At 46.9% G+C, this 23,683-nt stretch overlaps 1 protein-coding gene and 1 long non-coding RNA gene across 4 annotated transcripts in view; one reads left to right on the top strand and one right to left on the bottom strand.

The window, feature by feature from the left end:
* The window catches only part of LOC149347751 (uncharacterized), a 175,206-nt gene that overhangs the window by 84,595 nt on the left and 66,928 nt on the right, over window positions 1-23,683 (top strand). The window lies entirely within an intron of this gene.
* Window positions 1,723-5,443, bottom strand: LOC149347753 (uncharacterized). The gene is made up of 3 exons (XR_016292193.1): window positions 5,242-5,443; window positions 2,352-2,425; window positions 1,723-1,873 (listed from the first exon to the last, which is right to left on the bottom strand). It is a non-coding gene; the product is annotated as an uncharacterized LOC149347753 (long non-coding RNA).

Below are 23,683 nucleotides of genomic sequence, written 5' to 3'. Positions count from 1 at the left end.
ACAATTGTCCGTGGTGCCATGAAAAACCTACACTGTATCACATCACATGGGCATGTCAGAAAGTCGACATCGTCCCAGTTATACAAAACCCCAGTGTGGAGCAATGGGAGGGTCTGCTCTCCAGCGACTGCCGCGATGACCAGATCGGTTTGATACGGCGAGCTCAGCTGACGGCAGCATCCAGCGGAGCCCTGGAATAGGGGCAACCGACCGTTGCGGATGGACTCATCTGACCACATAAAAAAAAAAAGCACTTGTGCTAGAGCCAAATAAAGTTATCCTATCCTATCCACTCCCCATACAACCATCACAAAGTATTCGGCATACATGGGCGCCTTCGTCAACAGTAACAGCATTAGATAAATATTATGTTCCCGCGCAAATGCTGGGTATGCAAAAAAACTGTACTCTAAATGTGTCCACTTTAATCCAAGCGCATTAGTTGGACACCCTAAAATGCAAACAGAGCGGCAGCGGGACGACAAGTGAACCGTTTTTCCGGTCACGACATCACGACTTAAGCAGCATTGCGTAATTTGATTGGTAAAGAAAATTCCAGGACCTTTCGGTTACCATAAACGATTGCAGGAGAGTTGAAATCTGGGTTACTTGGTACATCCTTACGAAAACACCAGCCACAAAAACTGGGACAAAGGAGAGACGAGGCACACGCAACGACTGGACTAACAACTTTTACTCCAGTCGTTGTGTATGCCTCGTCTCTCCTTTGCTCCTTTGTCCCCGTCTGTTTGGCTGGTTTTTTCATACGTTCTTACCACAAACCTTCGGTTTATATTACAGCACTAACGAAAAAAGGCGCTGAAGATTTCATTGAATGGTGGCGGCGTATTGTACGCAACTAATACTATCAGAGACTGTGGCGACAGCGTTTGCTGTATCTTTGGAACAAAAGAAGCTTTTCCGTTCAAACCACACTTATTTGGGCATGTCTAGTTAGTGAATTCATCTATACTACCTGCGCAGCTAAATCTGAAGCGCTCGCAGAGGGCGCTCTGATCACACACGGCACTATTCATGAAAATGCTGAGAGAGAAGTAGAGAGCATTCTTCGCCTCCCATTGCAAATATAATAAAGTACACTTGACTATACAAACTCAAAGAGTTGACTGCACCATCCACTTGCAACTGGTGGAAGTTTCCTCGGCCCACTATAACCTAACCCTTTGTCGCGAGTGACAGAGGACCGTTGGTGCACCCTGAATATCGTAAATTACAACTGAATGCCCATCTTTTTCACGGAAATGGAAGGGGCTCAGATCAGCTGAATATTCTTATCCTCAACAGAGCAGTGCGACATTTGCCAACGATGAGTAATATGTTACTGTGTTAGCGTATCCTGATTTATATCTAAGGCGGATTCCATCTTGCCTAACATTCCGCAACAGAAGAACTGCTATTGTCTTCGTGCGACTATCGACGGAAGCGTTTGCAAAACCAATGTCCGGAAAGGCATGCATATATGACTGCAGAGAGCCGTGCACACATCTGAGCATGCCTTAGAGTCTTGTCCAAACAAAGTTCTTGATGAAAGACCGATTAGTTCATGACCAGAATAATGCCACGAGAAAAGTAATGAAGGGCTTGCAACAAGCAATTTCATAAAGATGTCGATGCCTAACTTTATCAATGGAGAACACTCTTCCATATCTATTGAAGCAATAAGAACGAAATCTCTTACATGGCAAAAGTCACTCACGTGCCCACCGTAGTGAAGGGGGGGATGCGATGGTGTTGCTTGCATGATGCCAACCATCACGCCGACGCGACGCAGGAATTCTAGACGACCACCCGTTGGGCTCTGCCAGGGCCAGGAGGGTCGGACCAGCGCCAGTGTGCGGTGTGGATTGCCATTCTGCAAGAAGCACAACACTGATGAAGCGTTATACTATCACTTATATACCATCTACCGTTACACCATACCGCCTCATAGCCTGTCTTACGGCATTTCTGTCAATACGGCTCAGAAAAATATTGCAAAGAGTGGGCGTAACGGGGAAGATCCAATACATACACCAGAACTCTGAACGTAGAAGGTATTGCACCAACCCAAAAAGGTTGACCGCGGATAAAAAAACTTATTCAACGAAATGTTCAACCGACGCGCCACACTTTGATCTCAAATTGATTTTGTCATTGTCCTCAACAAGGCAGCGCTGGACACATTCCAGCAGGGCATTGTGTGGGAGAAAATAAAAATACCTCCTCATTGTCAATGCTAAAGGCGATCGCATAAATACGTACCAACTAGCCCAACTTCTTACGTTATCGCAGGAAACTCTGACACAGGTAGACACAACAGCTCTAAAGTGGCACCGCCAGCCAGAGCTTACCTGACGGCTTGCTGCCCTTCAATGCGTGCTTCTCACTGGGCAGAGCCAGGGAGTGGAGACCAGAGCTGAAGGTCCTGCAAGCGTAACAAAAAATGTCGCTGAAGATTGCGCTCATCCCAAGAAAACTCTAGCGAGTGATCCACAAAACAAAAAGTATGATCCCTGAACAGTGCCGTGATAGGCCAGCTGTGTCATTATATACGTGCGAGTTGCCTGTGTGAAGTAATTCACAGCTCATAAAGTCTGCTTGTAAATACCCAACAATTCTCGACAAAAGTATGTTTCAGCGGAAAAACATTCATGAATGCAATTTTTTCATATAATGCAATAATTCACTATGATAATCAAAATATCCCCAAATCACCCGACGGCAGTCTTGCTTTTTTTTCTGTGTACGTTTTTGCTTTAAACACGCTCCCCATTGGTTTCCTACGGCAGTCTCAACTGCTCGATGTGCTCGATGGAAACTCCTTAAAATAAAGATTTTGCTTCGTAGAAGAACGAAAAATTACCTTGAATATTTCCGTAACAATATGTCTAAATTTTCCAACTTTTATAATTTTTCTCCGAGAATGTTGGACATGAAAAACCTTCCGCATCCCCCTATACAATTTCATTCAACATTTCAGATCTGCACGACGTTTTGTCACGTGCGCTACCTTGCATGCCACCTTCCCAACGATTTACTCTTGGCACAAAACCAGCAGCATGGTCTCTTTGCAGAGAATTACATGTTGCATGGTAACACGAAATGCCCGCTGACGCTCCTCGCGGCAAACTGCCCGAACCTGCACCACACTGTTGCCAAATATTTCTCAGCCGGCTTTTCTTCTTTCCGACAGAGAAGTTTCCCTTTAATTCCCACAAACATTATAACGCAATAACTATTTTGTATTGAGCAGCAGGAAAGAACACCTTCAATGTAAACAACTGCAGGAAGAATGCATTTTCAGCCATAACTTTGCATTAAACTTGTCCAAATAATCCATTCAAACGGACCCATGAAATTGTATTGTGGATAGTTCCTATTGCAATTAATAATATTTATGGTTTATTGAGGGTTTAACGTCCCAAAAAGTCTAAGGCTTTGAAGGAAGCCCTAGAGAAGGGCTCCGGAAATTTCGACCACATGGCGTTCTTTAACAGACGCTGACATCGCACATTACACGGGCCTCTAGAATTTCGCCTCTATCGAAAATGGCTTAGTTCTGCTTACATGCGTATATAGCCGGAAATGGTCATTCTCTACTTCATATTCATACATATCTTACAGTCCTCATCCCTTCCCACTCAGTGGTGCGGTAGTTAAACGGTTCGCCACTTCATCTACAGCCCCGCCGCGGTGGCTCAGTGGTTATGGCTCTCGGCTGCTGGCCTGAAAGACGCTGGTTTTATATCCGCTGCGGCGGCTGAATTTCGATGAAGGCGAAATCCTAAAGGACCGTGTACTGTGAGAGGTTAGTGCGTGTTCAAGAACCCCAGGTGGTCGAAATTTTCGGAGCTCTTCACTACGGCGTCCATCATAGCCTGAGTCGCTTTTGAACGTTAAACCCTAATAAACCAAACATCACATCCAGGTGGGTACTTCAAACACTCACCTGAGGGGCTTGCCAGACCCAGGCTGCTCTTCGCTAGCAAGCTCCTGGGACCTATAATCAATTCAACTGCTCCTACCTTGGTGGGCACTTTGCTTAAATACACAAGAATCAAACCAAATGGGTGTGTAAATGGGTTTTAGGGGCTTAATATCACAAAGCGACTCAGGCTATGAGGGACGTCGTAGTGAAGGGCTCCGGAAATTTCGACCACCTAGGGTTCTTTGACGGGCACTGACATTGCACGTTACACGGGCCTCTAAAACTTCGCCTCTATTGAAAATGGCTGGCGTCACCCTGTAAATTCCATTTGAGGAAATATTTAATTTGTAGGTATGAAGTGAAAGCATGATAAATGAACTATTTTCCTCCCTGCTCTTTATAACAGGGCATAAAGAACGGCTCGCTTGCCATTTTGAAATGGTCTTCCGGTTCCAATGTGCCTCAAGTCCCCAGTGGAGCAAGAAAAAAAACAATTTTGCGCTGCCTATGTATCGTATGCTTCTGGTAACTTGTGTAATAATGGCGCTGAGTGACGTCTGTCCCCTTCGGACACCGTCGTCGCTGGACTGCTGCTCACTTAAGCTGCTTCACGGGCCTCTGCTGCGGTACAAGATGTCGGCTCGTCGCAGTCATTTGCTACAGTTATCAACATAATTCAACTGCTACCCTGAATCCTTAAGTGCACTCCAACCATACTTGATCTTGCTTTGTTACCGTCGCCACGCCGTTAGAACCCCCGCTTAGACCTCATTCGCACAACACTTTTCGGTGCGGTTCGAGCGGTGTGCTGCAACAAGATGTGCTGTACTGCATCAACATGGATGTCAATTGAATAGAGTTTCAACGCCGAGCTGCCTGAGCTGATCAGGCTACCTTGTTCCTCAAGCGTTTTAAGAAACCAAGCTTTAAAGACACGAAGGTGAAGGCAAAGACTGCCGTGCCAGAGCGCCTTCGCTGGTATCCTCATTTTCAACTTATTCTGCTCTGGTTTTTTTTGTCAGATATAGCGTGGAGCGTGACCATGAAAACTATTCTGAAGACCCTTTCCAGCTCTGAGGTATTGACTTTAACGTTACATTGCTTTTTGTGCGATCCAAACGAATTCACAAAGCACAAGCAGAGGAATCCTGCCGCTACCGCCTGCGCTGCCGCGGGGCTTGTAGGCTGTAAAAACCCGTGACGCGCGGTCACATTAGAGATGCGTAATGTTCCCGGATCAGGATGAGTAATAACAAATCAACGCATCGTGCGAGTATTTCAAAGCCATCCCTTTCGACTGCCAGGCGACTCACTCTTTTGTTAAGTCCTCCAGAACTTCTCCAGTGTCGTCTGGTTCGTCCGTGGTTCCAGTGATGACTTGCTTGGACAATGTCTCCTGTGCCTTCGTAATTGAACTCAGTGATGCGGATCATAAAGTCTGTTGCCGCGTACACGTCCCCGGCCACTTCGTGTGCTGTGCCTGCAAGGTTCCCAATGAATTCTCAGAAGTAGGTCCATTTTTTGACGGGTCTATAGAGTATATTTGCGCTCCCATGTGGGGAATACACAAAAATGCACTCTGAAAGTGTCTAGTTTGGCGTGGTTTATTAGGTTTAACGTCCCAAAGCGACTAAGGCTACGAGGGGCACAGTAGTGGAGGGCTCCGGAACTTTCGACCAGCCATGGTTCTTTCATGTGCACTGACATCGTAGAGTACATGGCACTCTAGAATTTCACCTACGTCGAGATTCGACCGCCCCGGCCGGCTTAAAATGGGTATCCTGGATATAGCAGAGCGACACCGTTTACCACCGATGCCTAATAAGTTACAACATTAGAATATCCAGATTTATAACCCAGACGGCTTCCATCTTTAGTAACATTCCGCAATAGAACTCGTATTGTCTTCTTGCGAGTATCCACGGAAGCGTGTGCAAAACCAATGTCTGGAAAGCCCTGCATAAATGACGGCAGAGAATAATGTACACTTCTGGCCTTTCCTTGCAGCCTTGTCCAAACAAAGTTCACTTTGGAAGGCCGGTTATTTCATGATCAAAGAGATGCCGCGAGAAAAATAATGACGCGATAGCAAAAAGCAATGCGAGAAAGTTGCCGATGCATAACCCTGTAAATGGGAAACACTCTTCCTTATCCATTTGCGCATATGCCTATGCAATACCAATAAAATCTGTTGCTTAGCAAAGTCATTCACGCACCCACAGTAGTGCAAGAACGCTTGTGATGACAATGGCTGCGTGATGCCAACCATGACGCAGACGCGACGCAGGAATTCTAGACGACCGCCCGTTGGACTTGGCCAGGGCCAGGAGGGTCGGACCAACGCCGGTGGTCGGTGTGGACGGCAATTCTGCAAGAAGCACAACACTGAGGAAACGTGACACAATAACGCACCTGCCTCCTAGACTGCTTATGAACGACAGTACAGCACAGTATTTCGCCTTAAGTGACAGCACGATAACTGAATGGCTGCGAGCTTGCATCAGCTTTGTATATTTTCGCATCTACTCAGCGACACAAAACATCATAAGATAAATTCAGAAGCTTTTGAATAACAGTGTAAATCTGGCAGCCAATACACAGACATTTCACACAATATGGACCTGCAAGGCTACAAGTTCTAAAGCTTTAATAGAACTGCCAACCTGAGAATGATGGGAGGCAGCCTTGTCCGGCTTGGACCTTTAGGATCAACGAGACCATGTCGAAGGAACACGGAGGCGGCCTTTGCCAACGGAATAACGAAATAAAGACGTCATCACCTTCCTATAATTCCTCTTCCTCTTTTTTCTTCGTCAAACGATTTCACCAGCATCATCGGCGAGCACAATGTCAGCAACATTCATAATGTAACTATACCTCAGTTTTGAATGTGTGTCTATATTGAATCGTGCCCTATATTGGCTTGGAGTTATCACAAGTTCAGAAAATCGAGATAGTCTCCTCTAATTTCCGTGACCGCCATCACTTGATGCATGGCGCTGAAATTCAATGTTTGTGGCTGGGTTGTCCAGGAAAGATGGACATGGAGCTTTTTGAAACCACGGACAAGGGCCTTTGTTACCCGTTTATGAACTAATCCTGCGCGACGTGCTATCTAACCTACTGCGCAGCAATCCAGTAGCGCAAAGTACACTGCTGACCTCTTAGGTCAGCTCATTCTTCAATCTTGCCATAATTACATAAGCACAAATGGCAGTGTTGACGTCTTCAATGGAGGACGACTTATTTACGTCGAGATTTCGAGGTACGCAAGCAAGAAAAAAATCAGATGGTGCGAAATCCGAAGATTACGAAGGGGTGGGACGAGGGCTTTGTTTTTTACCTTTCTCAGCAGCTTGCACAGCTGCGGGCAGCCTATGTACACTGCACGTGTAGGTGCTACACACTCTTGCTGGTTCTCTGTCCTGTGAAGGAAAGAGGCTTCTGCCATGTCTTTCCAATTGACCATCTCCTGAGCGAGCCGCCGCCACCGTACCCCTGCCAAATTCCTATTCTCATCCGCCCATCTGATTCCGCCCCCCTCCCCCTCCCCACCTGCTACATTTATCTTCTAATGCAGTCCACTACGTTGGCCTGAGCGATCATTGGTTGTCTGCTTTCTGTCTAACATTGTCCTGACCCTGCCCATTTTTTTTCAGTATAACTAGGATATAATTAACTGCCATATTCTTTACCCACTGCCTTCTCTTACATCTTGTTAACGTTACAACTGGCATTTTCCTTTCCGTAGGTTGCTGCTCCGTCCTCCTCCGCCTCCATATTGCTGCCCCATGTGTGGGTGCTGGCAAGGTAGACATATAGCGCTCCTGAATGTTCCAATCGCTATTCATCCCGATTTAGAAGTAGCCCCACTGTATTAGGCAAGGCCGTGCTTCACAATTGCCTTAAAGGGATGCTGAAAGGTTTCCCAAAAAAATTGAGTGAAGAGATGCACTTTACAGTTTTCCACCCCCGGAATTCGAATTTCTCATCGAAATTAGGCAAAAGAAAGCGCAAACCTATTTTATTTTGGCGAAAAGTGCCGCAGCAGCCTCGAGCCAGCTCGCGCGCCTCGTTGCCGCCTGTGATTGGCTGGGCGCCTCGTGACGTAAACACTGGCGTTGGCTCGGTGAGCCCGGCTCGGTCGCCGCCGATGTAGTACATGAAGCGCGGCGCGCGGAGTTCCGGTTGTTGGTTTGATGCTTATATGACGATGGAACACATCGAAGATTACCAGGTGGATCTTGGCGTCATCCCCTACATGTACGAACCAATCGCAAAGAGCAAACCGCTCCAAGGAAGCAACGATGCTGGCGAAAGCGGTGCTTTTGGCTTGAACGAAAGCGAAGCGTCAGCATCTCCACGTGTTGGAAATGTCCATTGGTAAAAATACTTTTCTAGCCAAACTTCATTCAGAGATACAATAAATTAACTTTGAAGCGAGCAAATGTAGTATAGCACTGTTCCACGAAATTTTCCTAACGCAATGTAAGCGGGATGCGATCGTCGGCATTGTTGTCTTGCCGCTTGTCGGTGCTGCCGCAAATCTGCTTGTAATGCACACAGACCATTAACAAGCGCAAGAAGTTATCAGGCTCTTTTTGCACGCAAATTTTATGCTGGCATCGCTTCATGGTCGCTGTGTGCCGGCTCGGTTCATAACACACGCGGCGCTTTGCGGCAGAACTCGTCGAGGTGACAAACGTGCGCCTTCCGTTCTGCGTGCCAAGATGGGATCTGGCAGTAAATTGAAATCCTTGTTTAGGCGAGTTGCTTCATACTGCAAGCCCTTGTAGGAATATCTCCATCCGTTTGCGGCCGCCTTTATCGCGCTGTTCTCGATGGCCTCGTGCTGCAACCAAGCAGGCCGAATCGCAAGGCTGGCTGTAGCACACGTGGAGCACAATTATATAATAATATTATTAATGTATGAAGCCATGCTGCACTCGGCAATTTTTTACGACTACATGTGTTATTATAAACGTATTCCTGGAAGAACACTTTACTGGCATTGGCTGCATTAGAACTTGAACAGACTTGTCAGCCTTGTCATCACTTTTAGAAAAGTTCGATGGCAGGGTCCTCAGCAGCATCTGCCAGTGGCATTCGACTTGTTGCACAGTACTGATTTGTATTGCCGTTTGGTGTGGATTCCTGGCTGCGTGGTGGTGTGCAGCCTCCAGGCGTGATGTCATTTTCCATGCACTCTTCATTTGCACTCTCGTCTGGTGCGCAGTCTTGATCTTGCAGCAGTTCGGCAATAACCTGAAAGGCATAAGCCACATGATGTTATTGTTCCAAACAGAACAAAAGTGTGCTTCAGTATGAGTAAAATCTGCTGGTTTATTTCATAAACCATTTTGTTGATTGGCGAGCTCCGTGCGAAGTGAGATCATTTATTATATACCAGGTGTTCCTTTAGAAGGTCCAAAATTTATTTTAAAAAATGGGTAACTAACCTTGTATTAATTTTATACCTTGGGCTATATTGGGGGATACGGCAGACACCAGTATATAGGCAGAAGGCTTCCATTAGCTCACTAAAATGCATATCTTAATTAAATTTTTATTTTCATATTATGTTGTATTTCATATTATGTTGTATTTGCAGATTTGGAGCACCTCCTGCAAATACTATAGCCAAGCAAAAAAGATCACTTTAAAAACCCTGACAGGCAACTTCAAGCGCTAGCACAGAATCAGCGGCCGCGTCCGACGTAGATCGCTAAAAAAAAAAGTGTGCGCTTTGGGGCCGGACTGCAAGCGCCATGACTGCGCACATTGGGCGCTGACGAGGCTGGTATCAGCCAGGCCCCAGGCGAAACCAAATTCAAAACGAAACGCCGCGCGCCCGTATACCAGAAACATGTGCAAACAGTTTTCTCGGCGCTCCGACCACGAAGAAAAATGTGCCGCGTACTACTCCCTATGTTCTCGCCACTGAGGGCTACGCATGAATCCTAGAATATCTGAGCTCCAACATAATTGATTAAAGAGTCTGCATATAACGTCTTTTCACGTGCTCGCTTACCGAACGAAGTTCTCTGCTCACGCGCGGCGCGCAGTCTCTGGTTGTGAGGCGCACTTCGCGTCGCTCCACCTCTTGCAGTATTAATAGCAGTTTAACGATTTTTACTCAGCCAAAAAATTTAGGGCCGAGTTCTGATATGAGTAATGCTGTACGAGATGCATGATGCATGCCTGCAAGCATAACAGCTAAGCACTTATTTTCTAAGCTGCAGTTTGCTGCCGTCCTGACATTCTCATTCCAGCGCCGTTCATCTCACTACTACCGGAAGTCTTGCATCCACGAAATTACGCGCCATACACTACACAGAACACCGGTTCGCGCAGTCAAATTCTCATAGAGTTAATACACAAATTCTTACCTCGAGCTTCCTCCTTTTCGCGAAAGCTGGCCTCGGTGGCGGTGACGAGCTCCTGTGCGCGAAGACAGACGGTATTGCGCCGGGTTTCAGTCCAGCTGACTTTGTTGACAGGCCCAATGAACGCATTATCGACAGGCTATGGTTATAGTCTTCATCACGAAAGTGGTCAGAGCATAGCACTGTAGTCTTTGAGGGCTTGAAATCCCTTCGCTTCACAGCAGCGACCCACCTCGCGGAAAGCTTCTTATTATGCGGGAAATTATGAAAGACTACATCGTCGCGGCCGCTAGTGTTAGTGCAGCCGAAGGCTGCGCAGAACGCCGGCATGATGGTCCACCGCTTCACTCGATGCTGCCCACGTTTCTGTACGTCACCACAAACATAAAAAAGCACAAATACAGGAACACACGGCAGATCGAAGCAGCTTACGATGGCACGCACGCAGAAACAAGCACGGTCGCGGAGGCTGCGTGGCGACGGAACACCAATGTTTACGTCACCACCCCACGGTTTCCGGTTTCGGCTCGCATCGTCAGGGTCATCAGCAGTGCTCGGCGGACAGCGGGGGGCGGAGCTACCGCGCAATTTTAAACGGCGATTACGTCGCTCCTAAGTGATTAATCTGCAAAAAATTTCAACCGCATGATTTTTAAGGTTCCCACATCCATACGTGAGCATCTTAATGAATTCGAAAATCTCTTCAGCTTCCCTTTAAACATCCCGGACAGCAGACTGGGTACGACCACTCCTTGAGGACAGGCAAGAAGACAATGCCGTCCTCAACCGGGCAGGCAGCGAGGTCTTCCACAACCAATGCAGCATCCTGTGGGGACCAAGCGCACATAAAGACGCTTAACAGCGGCGTATCATGGGGGCTGCCATCTTTGATCACGTGATCACGCCGCCATTACTCGCCTCCTGACCGCTCGGCGGGCTCGGCGTGCGCCTCGTCGCGACGGCTGCTGAGTCTGATGTTTCGGTTCCGACAGGCAGTTTTCCAGCTGATACGGTTGTAAAGGAGTGGGAAGACGACACTGTGGTTGGTCCGAAGCTTCGAAGAACATGTGAAAACCCGAATTTGATCACTTTAGACGTGAAAACGTGATCGGGCTTCATGTCGCGAAGAGCCGCTGAGCTCTCCGCCTGTTCGAGGGAACGGGTGGATCGCCTGAATGCCGCTGAAGGCTTTGCTTAGTATTTTTTTATTGTTATTATCTAAAATAACCCGGTTTAATGACCCTGCGGCTGCGCAGGTCGTTGTCGTATTATGTACATGCATGCGGAGACTGCTCTAAAACGCTCACATGCACATCGTACTCATTTGTTTACAACCTGTTAAAGGTGCATAGGCAACCTAAAATATTTTCTGTTGGTTTTCTAAACAACGGAAGGCGACAAAAATAAACAAACAAATGTTACCCAATCATTTAGGCAGTACCATGCATCAAGCAGCCTTCACAAGCTGGCATGCAATCGTTTACAAGGACTCCGCGATATAATTGTTATAACGCGTGCATGGAAGAGCGTTGACTACACGAAGTTCACAATTATGTCAGCCTGATATAGTATAAAGGTGTGGTACGCTCCATGTTCGATATGCGGACATGAAAGTGCTCGAGGTCTCGTTGGTTGTAAGCAATCAGCCGGAGTCACTTCTAGTGACTGTCTCGCATGGATCGCGAGGAAGTGACAACCGCAGAGCACAGCAGCCGTAACACAAATGCTTTATTCCGATTGTGGTCCACGAAAATTGTGCTAATTGGAGTGAAGTTTAACAGTAGCACCAAGACGGTGTGTAATACACGAACTGACGGTAAGCGTTGTCCGCTCGCACGGCTATGCACTGCACAATATGCAGTAGCGGTATAGGAGCGTACGTCGTTTTTTTTTTTTTTGTGACGTTTCGGTGGCGGGACAGCTCGTTCATGCGGCTATGTTGCGCGCTTACCGTCGCAGATTTTCCAAGATCGAGACCTTTCTTTCTATATTCGCTGTCTTGCGCTGGCGAACATGTGTGTTGCGTTCGCCCGTTCGGAACGGGTGGATGCCGAACGGGCGCGAACAGGGGCAGTACGTCCTTGTGCAGTTCGGTTCCGTGAAGCTCGCAAACAATCGCATCCCGCCCCTTTAGCTGTTTGTCGCAATATTTGCAATCCACAACAGAGCATGTATTTTATCTTTCCACATTTCCACTGGTGCGCCGAGGCATACACGCCGGCAGCTTACGAGGCAAGTAATGACGCCGTGCTCTGAGCGCACCTGTGGCGCCATCTGGTATCAAACGGAAGAACTGCGCGCTGTAAACGGTCTATATGGAAACCGGGTGTTTCAGCGAATACCTCCACAGATTTCTGGAAATATGCATTTGAAGTTTGATTACGGCTTCTGCTGTAAATCCAGGTCAGTGTTACCAGGCATGAAAAATTTGAAAGACGAATACGATAGTCTATAATGCCAAGTTTGATCGCAGCTCTTCACACGCCACCTGCCAAAACTCCCAACTGGCGTGTTACGCTGCCAGCCACCCTCCGGGATCTTCTCGTGGCAGACACCTTCCAGGATGGGTTTCGCTCTGCTACTTGGACAATCGGTTGCGCGACAACGACAATGACAACATGTAACGCAGAAACGGGCGTCGAAAGCTGCGCAACATTATTTTTAACCTTTCGTCCTATCCTCTCATAGCCCTAGTACAGCACAGTTATAACCACTAACTCCTCGAACACTAATGTTAGGATAGTCTGATCTGATGAGGTTCTAGTGTTCAACATTGACATGTTAAGTTTCCAAGGGGCCTGTACGCCTGTACGAATCCAGAAATTCTTAGCACCTTCCGCTGCGTCACGTGAGTGACCTCCACCGGCGGTTAATGCCTACTCATATAGGAGGAGGAGGAAGTGGTGGTGGTGGGGGTTGGTGGATGGATAAATGGATGGTAATGGCATCACCCTTTGTATCGGGCGGCAGCTTACGCCACCTTGCGTATAATTTCCCCCTAGTTAAATTTTTCTTTGCCTTCTACTTCATTTATAAAATATCTTGTTTAACCATCTTCTCCCCTCCAAATTCACCCCTCCCTTGACTTCCTCCACCAATCTTCTAAACTCGCCTTCGTCAATGTCACGCTTTCGTCGTCCATCCATTTTCTCAACCAATCCCAGCACTCTCTCTACGTCTGCTGCTGTTCCCTCCGTGGCCTATTTACAACTCTACAGCAGTACTGTTTTCAATAACAAACTAAGCGATGCGCGTGGAGCCGGGGCAGATGTTTGGCGAGTTTGAATACAGAGTATGTTGTTAAACGACTAAACAGTCCGTAAGTGCAGGCGATGTAGCGAGTGCGCGATGTGATGCGGCGACGTAGACAACCCGTACCGAAGCATCTACTAAAAAAGGGTACCAGAGCGATCACAATCGTTCTTCGATATTCGCTTTTAATTGCGCTACGTTGACAAACTCGCGGAATGTCCTGACGAACGTACCCGTAAAGTTTAGGCCAAGGGGTGCGGCTGCTGCAGTAGCACGCGACACACAAGTTTTAGTTTCTCAAACGATATTTTGTATAAACAACATGAGGAAAATGATAAAACTGTGACATCTTGCTACCCAAAGTTAGGTATATGATGCGGTATGGCATGACATGGCATGTTATTTTATAGTAGGGTACGGTATAGTGTAGCGTGGTATGGTATCGTAATACTATGGTACGGCATGATATGGTGCAGTGCACAACAGACGCGATGCGGTGCGGTCCGATGAAGTGCGGTATGGATGTCATCGCCAATTCGGGACAGCGCTCAGGCAGTGCTGCGGAGCCTACGACTTATAGCTTTGAGTGGGCGGCATTCACTCATTTGCTTGCTTTCTTGGACGAGGAGGAACAAACTTTTATTTGTCACAAGACAAAGAGGGCAAGGGTTAGGGATACGGTTTAAACAGCGCGTGGGCCCTCTGACATAGCTAGGTGGCTTGAAGTCCATGCTCCATTGCGACCTACAGAGCCCCGGAGTTGTACCTCCGAGTCAGGGCTGAGCAACGAAGTCTCCCACAAGCTCAGAGGTGGCTGGCCTTCTGGGCACTCGAATAGGATGTGATTGAGGCTTGCATTAGAATGATTGCAGATATTGCAGCGGGAATCGTATTCCGCGGGGTGCATCAGGGAATAGATATAAGGATTTGGCAACGTACCCGTTTGAAGTTTCCGTCAGGCAACCTGCTCTGGTTTGGAGAGGGATTTATGCGGGGGAGGGTATTTGATAGGTTTCCACGCACTCCCTCCTGAACCAGGTGCGCGGGTCACTCCGTGCCCGGTTGACCCGTCCTCTTGCACATTCATGAGCGGCCGTGCTCCCTCGGTGGGAGGAATGTGCTGGCAACCATATGAGCTGGAACCGTGCTGTGTATAATTTGGCTCTTGCCAGGACGGAGGGAGCTGGGGCATGTAGCCTCCTCTTAGCGATGTTCCTGACTACTGCTTTCGAATCACTGAGGATGTGTCCTGCTTTGGTGCCGGCTATGGCGAGCGCTATGGCCGCCCCCTCAGCCTCTATCGATAGTCCGGTGTTAAGGGAGGCGGCCGTCACCGGAGGTTATCCGTGGTTGTCAACGATCGCGTGTGCGAATGCTTCCTTGTCGGTGTTTTCTGTCACATCAACGTGAACCGTTTCCGGCAAGGGGGAGTAATGTTTAAGCAATCCCCTGGCTCTGTCGGTGCGTCGGCCTTGGTCATGCACTGGGTGCAAGTTTTTGGGAAGGGGAGGAATGAATATACAGATGGCAATGGCTTTAGGGAGCGCGTCGTTGATGATATCAATGCGCTGTTTTGAAGTACTCAGAACCACACGCCGCGTAGTGGTAGCTAAGCGCTTAACCGAGTCGCTGGTGATGATAGTATATTGATTTTGATTTTTGTGGGGTTTAACGTCCCAAAGCGACTAAGGCTATGAGAGACGCCGTAGTGGAGGGCTCCGGAAATTTCGACCACCTGGGGTTCTTTAACGTGCACTGACATCGCACAGTACACGGGCCTCTAGAATTTCTCCTCCAAAGAAATTCTAGCCGCCGCGGCCGGGATCGAACCCGCGTCTTTTGGGTCAGCAGCCGAGCACCATAGCCACTGAGCCACCGCGGCGATGGCACTATCTGGTATAGGGTGGTATGTAAGGTGTGGTATGCTATGGTATGGCGGAGTATAATGAAGTCAAAGATTTTATGTCCTCAAGCTGAATGCTATCACAGCCTTATATTTCCATAACTTAGGAGCTCATAACTTCTCAATTTCAAATTTTAAATCATCCGTAATCATGAACGCTCACTCAGTTGGGCATAAACTTGATGACAGGGGCTCCCTTCGTGCAAGATGATGCGAAACATGAGTATGCCTTCAAAAAACTGCGGTCTGCTTTCCACATCCATTTCGTTGATTGCATAGCGTGCCACTAAGCATTCGCAGCACAAACCCCATATAGCTTCTTCACAGGAAACAAACGGTGGTGCATTCGCTTTAGAAGATGATCGTCAGCTGTGAGCCGAGAAATTACCTTGTACGGTATCCACGGCTTTGGGAGCTCTATGGCAGATGTGTACCCGAAGAGCTATTTGACCATGTGCAGCGCAGCGTGTCGCAGTGGCGAGCCACATTCACTCTGTGCACAGGTGTGTCGTGGCGCATGACACAGCGCATGGCACGTGGTACAGAGGCACGTGGCACAAAGACGCACCACGGACATCCCTTGTGCTGCTGCAGGGTGTTTCCATGGCAACGAAGAACAGGCATCGTTCACGCTGTCCTGCTGGAGCGCCGCATATTGTGGAACTAGTTGCGAAGCAGGCCGGTAGTCGCCATCGCAGCTGCATCGAATGAGTGGGGCGAAGAAGTTGTACACAGCACACACGGTAGCACATTGTGCAGTGTGAGCTCTCGCAGAACTGTGGATCATTGCGTGTGTAGCTTACCGCCGAATTCAGAAACGCTCCTCGACTCGAAACTCCACTCCGACTGCTCCTCGAAGCCAGATTTGCATTTCATAAACCAACCTCGACTCGAGGCGCTCTCGAGTTGAGGAGCGGAGCCGAGTTTTCCCTCGAAAATGTCAAGGTAGCGGCTGCCCACCCTCGAGCGCTCCTCGAGTGCTCCTCGAGTCGTCCAACATGGCTGCCGATCGGTCCTTCGCCGAATTCATCGAATTTGTTTTAAGGATTGACGAACTTCTTCATGACACAATGAGAAGGCAAGATGGTGACGTGCCAAGACAGCGTTTGCGAGACCGGCTGAATCCACTCGAGCACTTCACGGACCGCGAATTTCTATTCCGGTACCGCTTCACGAAGCAGTCCGTCGTGCTCATATTGGAGAGCCTGCCGCTTCAAGAGAGCACTACAAATCGCGGTTTGCCACTATCGCCGATGCTGCAGCTTTTGATTGCACTGCGCTTCTACGGCTCGGGCACATTCCAGACGGTCGCGGGGGACCTCGTGAACGTCTCCCAGCCAACGGTGTGCCGAGTCGTAGAACGCATTTCGCGACTGATAGCAAGCGCGCTCTTCGGCCGGGTGGTGAAATTTCCGGAAGACCTCAGCAACACCATGCGCGAGTTTTACGAGATCGCTAACTTTCCGGGAGTGACCGGGTGCATCGACTGTACTCACGTCCGTATCAAACGGCCGAGTGGGCAAAATGGAGAAGTGTACAGGAACCGCAAGGGGTACTTCTCCATTAATGTGCAGGTAAGCTGTTTCTATTCCTCCTTCAAAACGCGAGTAGGGTAGCAAACCGATTATTCTTTCGGTTAACCTCCTCCTCCTCAAAACGCGATCCCCTCAAAAAAAATAAAATGATGCTGATTTGGCTGTAATTAGCGAGGGTACTGAGCACATGTGTGGAATGCATCATGCTCTTTAACAAGATATGACAAACATGCATGCAGCACTTTAACTTCATTACGTAAAGTGATCAGCATTTTCTCACTCAGGCATTCTCTTTTTCACTCACTGCAGACAAAAATTTTTTGGAAAGCATTCTAGTTATTGAATGGTACTTCACAGCAGTTAATAAATATGCAGTATAGGAAAATCCAATAAGATATCGGCGATTATGCATGAAATTTTGATGTATCAAATGCAGTAATGTGTTTTTCACAATCATTAAAATGCTAAAGATGATGAGCTGGCTAAAAATGCACTAGGTCAGCCTGAATACTACATAACTATTTTGTTTAATCATTTTATTTTGTTGGACTGCAGAATGCACACAGGCTGTTATATAGTCATTAAGCTCACTGAATGTAAAGATTTAAATATAATCTGCAGATTCCAATGCAGCTGCCCACTGTAGTATCCATTTATATTCACCTCAAATGTACAGTGTGTGCAAGACATTTTGGCAGCATGCCTACTATGCATATCTTATTTATACCTTGCAGGCGGTGACGGGGCCAAAACTCCAATTTCATGACCTGGTTGCAAGCTGGCCAGGATCCGTACATGACAGCCGCATCTTCGACAACAGTCGTGTACGGGTCCTGTATGAGCACCAGCGGCTACCTGGCATACTGCTTGGAGACGCTGGTTACGCATGTGTCTCCTACCTGATGACACCGCTAACCAATCCAGGAGCCCCTGGGAGCCCAGAGGCTAGGTGCGTATACATTGTTATTGAAATAATAACACGAGATGTCCCACACAGAAAAAATATTGGACCCAATTGTCAAATTAATGGGCTTTTAAGAGATGTGATATAATGCTTAAAAGTGGTTGTGTTTGTCATGCAGGTATCAGGCAGCTCATATCAGGACACGGAACACTGTGGAACGTGCATTTGGAACATGGAAGAGGCGTTTCCCATGCCTAGACATGCGCCTGCAACATCTGCCTGCGAATTCCATCACCATCATCACAGCCTGCTCTGTTTTACACAATCTGGCAGGCATGTACAAGGACCCATGTCCGCCTCCTTTGCCGTCAACGTCAAATGGGGCACAGCGCCAAAGGCAACAAGAGATGCCCCAACCGCAACCAATGGACTCTATTCGCGGTAACCAGGCACGCAGGCGCCTTATTGTGAGATGCTTTAATTAGTTTAAAGCATCTCACAAAAAGGCGCTACTCTCCCTTAATGGGAAGTAGCAGGTCCGGCTTCAGCCGACTTCTCAACATCTTCCGCACATTACAGATGGATCTCTCCAGTGTAGTTATTTAATACTATTATGTTTTCCTATTCATCATCATCATCAGCCTGACTACGCCCACTGCAGGGCAAAGGCCTCTTCCATGTCTCTCTAATTAACCCTGTCCTTTGTCAGTTGCGGCCACTGTATCCCCGCAGACTTCTTTAATCTCATCCACCCACCTAACTTTCGGCCGCCCCCTGCTACGCCTGCCTTCGCTTCGAATCCACTCCGTTACCATTAAGGACCAGCGGTTATCTTGCCTTCCCATTACATGCCCTGCCCAAGCCCACTTCTTCCTCTTGATTTCAACTGGGATGTCATTAACCCGCGTTTGCTCCCTCACCAACTCCGCTTTCTTCCGAGCTCTTAACGTTCCACCTATCATTTTTCTTTCCATAGCTCTCTGCGTTGTCCTTAACTGAAGCTGAACCCTCTTTGTTAGGCAGAGAAAACCTTGTAGATACACACTTCCATATTGAAATGGCTGCACAGTTGCTTCATAAGCACCAGCTAAAAAGTTTAAGAGAATGCATCCACAAAAAGTGTCAGTGCTTCGCTTCATGTCCCAAAACAGGACCTCAGATATAAGTGTCACAGTGCAGTTCAAACAAGAAAAAAAGACAGCATTTCTGGAATGTAATAATTACATGAGAGCTTATCTGTGAAATGGAAAATAATTTATTAAAGGAACAGAGACAAACACAAACTGGCCTGGCACTTGCGGCAAAAGCAGATCACAATAGATCACACGTCCTATACATTTAGGCAATAATGTATGAAAAACGTTATCACAGACACTATTGTAAATAATTCACTAATGAATTATTCAGACAAGGCACTTCAGGCAAGGCTGCCAAGGAACTCATCCAAACAAGGGTTACAAGAGGGCAACAAAACATTATCACTACTACAATGCATTCCCTGAAATCATTCCTGGAAGTGGTATCTCACACAGATACACGACTAAAAAATCAGCAGAGAACATTTACTGCATTGCATTCAGTGTGGAAGCATGGATTTGCGGTACATAAAAAGCGACAATGAGTGGGGAGTGCCACAGGACGGAGCTGACGGAAATCGCACCACTTTCTGTGGGATTCATCGTTAGAATCTATGAAGCGTGATAACATTTTCTGACCTGTAAGCGCTGGTAGTCCATCTGTATGTACAGCAGAAAGTTTCTGGTTTCATGTTTTTCGTGAGACTAAAAACACCCAATACTGCACGCATTCTTGCAAGTCAATTTAATTTAGTTCATGTTTTACTGGACCTCATTGTCTTTTCTGTTTGTGATCACCCGTGTTTATGTGGCTTCACACCTGAGCTGTGTCTGGCTGTCAGTTTCCTAACTGTTCGTTCTTCCCCTGAGTACCTGTTTTCAGGGGTGAGCAAACGGCTGAACAAGGGTTTAATTTTTGTGCTCTCTCCTCTGTCCTTGTACTGCTGTGTGTATTTTGGTTTATCTGGACACGACAGACAACAGTATGTAAAATGCCCCTCTCGTCGTGTACCAAGGCATTTTTCTATCAGCTACATAGCGGGACATTGTCAATTAGAGCATAATCAGAAAAAAGGCCTTTTTGTATCCTCAGTAAACTGCCACTTTTGTTATGCTCCAGAAACAATTCAGCATTGCTTCATAGGGCGCAAAGATGTAATATTCTTTTTGGGATGTCTTATAACAGGCATTGAAAAATAAAACTTAATTTAACACTGCATTCTGTATGATATCTGATTGCACTGCCATTTGTTGATGAACCTTTACTGGATTACACGCAGCCTCTGGCAAAGGTGCATGACAGGCCAAAAATGTGAATCTGTTTCTACAAAAGACCACTTTGGCGGCGGTGACTGTTCATCTAAATGAATTGTGTGCTCATCAGACTGAGTTGGAACCAGAGCGGCAACCACTCCTAGCGCTGTGCTCATCATTGGCCTTTTTATAGTGCATCGTAGCTTAGGTGCCTTCCATTATGAAGTGGTAGGTGCGCCCTGTGTTAGGTCTTTTATCGTGCTTGGTTGTTTAGGTGCGTCTTATTATGCAATATGTTGCATTGCGATCGTTTCCTCCATTGTTTGTACTTAATTCATGTACATAGAGCATTGCTGCACTGTAATAAATACTATGCTAAAAAATACCTCTGTGGTCTCGTGCAGTGGCCCTTAAAGCTGATCTGTTCATGCCGCCGCAGGTTTGACTAACAGACGTGGGCATTGATGTAATTTCTTTTTTCTAGGATCTGAACCTCCAGACAACTGATTTTGCAATAAAGCAGAATAAAAATAGCATAATTATATCTGGGCCAGCAATGAATGCACAAGTGTATACTCCATGAGATTCCTGTGAACACATTTAGAAACACAAAATTGCTCATGACAAATGTACTAATAGCTGACGGAAACACAAGCACTTAAGGCCACGGTAGCTCCACAGGTCACGGTAGCTCAAGCACCCTACTTACTTCAGTAATGCACCTATCAGAAATGTGATCACAGGCACTGTGGTAAAAGGCATATAATGATTAATGAAAACTGTCCTTCGGGCAAGGCTGCCAAGAAATTTGTCAAGACTGTAACAAAACATTCTTCCGACTATTGCGCATTCTTTGAAATCACTGCTGTAAATGGCAGCTCACACAAATTCACACGACTAAAAGATCATGACAAAACTGCTCATGACAAAAAGTACTAAAAGCTGAGGGAAACACAAACTGCCCAGGCACTCAAGGCTAAAAACAGGTCACGGTAGCTCAAGCACCCTACACATTTGGGCAACATATATATCAGAAATGTTATCACAAGCACTCCGAAAAAAAAAAGATTAATGAATACTGCTCTTCAGGCAAGACTACCAAGGAACTCATAAAAACAAGTTTACAAGAGGGCAACAAAACCCTCTCATGACTAGTGTGCATTTCCTGAAATAACTTCTGCAAATGGCATCTCACATAGATGCACATCACTAAAAGTGGAATAAAAAAAGACGTGCACTAAATCACAAAAGGCACATAAGGCATTAATGAATAGAGTACTGCTTTTCAGCCAGGACAGCTAAACAATCTCATGACCAGAATGGAATCCCTAAAATCACTCCTGCAAATAGCACCTCGCACTGATGCACATGACTGAAAGCAGGATAAAAATACTTGCTTTGCATTAAGTGGGAGTATAAAATGAATGAACAAGTATACACTGCGTGGCGTTCCTGTAGAAACATCGCAAAACATATAACCTTTTGCTCCTCGTGAGTGTATACGAACCGCCCTTGCCCGTCCGCGGCAGTCTCGCTCGCACTGTCCTGCGTGCTGCTCATTACTAGTGAAACGCCCGCAAGCTGAAAAGAACGTATTGAATAAACAGCGCGAACGAATACGAGCACAGAAGACAAGAAAACGGACGAAAACGGACGAAAACGGATCGGACGATCGCGTCGAACAGCCAAACTGCGACCCGTGGATGAGTTGCCAACGCTAGCGCGAACTGCTCCGGTCGGCTCGCCGACTGGCTTCAATTGGCTCGCAGGGACACACTTCGCAAAACGCGAAGAGGGATGCGTTTTTGCGAGTTAAAATGCCCAATCACTACCAATAATCATGCAAACCGACAACGTACGTTATTATTTCGCAGCTGCGCGGCGTTTGCGTGTCAGAAATTTCTCCATACCCTTGCATCCAGACGCCGATTTGCCTACTGCGTAAAATCTCAAGTCGAGGACGGTTTTTCGAGGAGCTCCTCCGCGGAGTAAACGCCGAGTGCGCTTCGTGAAACGCGACGGCTCATTGAGTGGAGGAGGGCCCGTTTCGTCCACTCCACGGAGTCGAGGGCAAGCGCCGAGTCGAGTAGCGTTTATGAATTCGGCGGTTATTCATATATCCAATGTATCTTTTCCTCAACAGCCTAGAATAATAGAAAAAACTATATACTCCAATTTTGTAGCCTCATGGATGAATTATTACCCATGTGCAACCAATCTGTACAAAAGCATTCGTGAGTGGGAAACCGTATACGAACGCGATTATTTCATAGAATGCAAGTTTCACTACAACAATCAATGTGTCCACCAATCACGGCAATCTCGCATCTTTTTTTCTTTGAACGTTTTTGTTACCGTCAGTAGCGTTCCCTATTGGTTTTCTACGGCAGACTGATGTGCTCGATGTGACCGATGGAAATGCTTTAAAATAAAACTTTGCTTTTTAGCAGAATTAAGAATTAGCTTGAATAGTTCCGTACCAATGTGTCAAAACTTTCGAATTTGAGAATTTTTCTAAGAGAGCGTTGGACATGAAAAACATAGCGAACCCCCCCCCCCCCCCCCCCCCCGCTCTCATACAATTTCATTGAACATTTCAAATCAGCACGTCCTTCAATCCACTAAATCGTGAATTATCGGCAATACTGTGTCTTATACCTAGAACGATCAGATTTTCTTGCCCATTTTGTATTCCCAAATTGCTAGCTAGGCATAATGTCGCACTCATCCAGATCATGCCCAACAATATATTCTACTCCCCATACACCCATGACAAAATATTCGGCTTTTATGAGCGCCTTCATCAACAAGCACAGCATTTGACAACGAATATATTTCCGCTCACATGCTGGGTATACATAAAAACTGTACTCTGAAAGTGTCCACTGTAGTCCCAGCAGATTTGTTCAGAGGATTCTGGTGTGGGCTAGTTGGTTCATTCTTAATAAACAGATTCACAACAGCGCTACGGAACGAGTCCTGTGTTTTTCGTGTTCCTTCTGTCCTCGTTCCGTAGCGCTGTTGTGAATCTGTTTATTAAGATTTGTTCAGTACCCCCCAATGCCAACATAGGGGCAGCGGGGCGACAGGTCAACCGTTTTTCCTGTTACGACATCACAGCTTAAGCAGCGTTGTGTCATTGGCATGGTAATGAAAATTCAAGACCCTTTGTCTAACCATAAAGCTTCAGTTGACATTAAGCCACTAACGAAAACAGGCGCTCGAGATTTGATTCGAGGGCGGCGGGATATTTATTCTACGCGACTAATATGATGAAAGACTATAGGAGCGGCGCTTGCCCTTTCTTTAGAACAAGATAAGCCTCGCCGCATTTTGTTCATGTCTACTTGGTGAACACATCTACACTACCTGCGCACCTGAATCTGGAGTGCTGGCAGAGGGCGCACCGATGATATTATACGTTACTGGGTTAGTGTACCCCAAT

The sequence above is a fragment of the Amblyomma mixtum genome, chromosome 4 (genome assembly GCF_055824585.1).
Source record: "Amblyomma mixtum isolate Tamu chromosome 4, ASM5582458v1, whole genome shotgun sequence".
Taxonomy (NCBI): domain Eukaryota; kingdom Metazoa; phylum Arthropoda; class Arachnida; order Ixodida; family Ixodidae; genus Amblyomma; species Amblyomma mixtum.
Note: the sequence above shows the minus strand (reverse complement) of the source record. Positions and strands in the feature narration are given on the sequence as shown.